Here is a 301-nt window from a genome sequence, read left to right on the forward strand (position 1 = left end):
TGTTTTTTTTTTTTTTTTTTTTAAGAGGTTTTTATTGTAGGGTGCTTGCATTTGCCAGAAAGAGACAGAAAGCGAGAAATCACCTCCCATGGAGCATGGCCATTACGGTTGACTACATTGGAGTCCATGGACATAGCCATTATGCCAACTGCAGGTCCTAAAATTCTATGGACCCAGTGGATTAAACACACACTGGGCACGTGTGCTTGTGTGCCCAGGAACCTGAGAGGAGAATGGAGGACAAGGGATTGTGATGTGGCTGGGCCCCCCCGGGGGGGTTTTTCCCCTTCTTTTTCTCTGG

The sequence above is a fragment of the Tupaia chinensis genome, unplaced genomic scaffold (genome assembly GCF_000334495.1).
Source record: "Tupaia chinensis unplaced genomic scaffold, TupChi_1.0 Scaffold000484_1, whole genome shotgun sequence".
In the NCBI taxonomy this organism is placed as follows: Eukaryota; Metazoa; Chordata; class Mammalia; order Scandentia; family Tupaiidae; genus Tupaia; species Tupaia belangeri.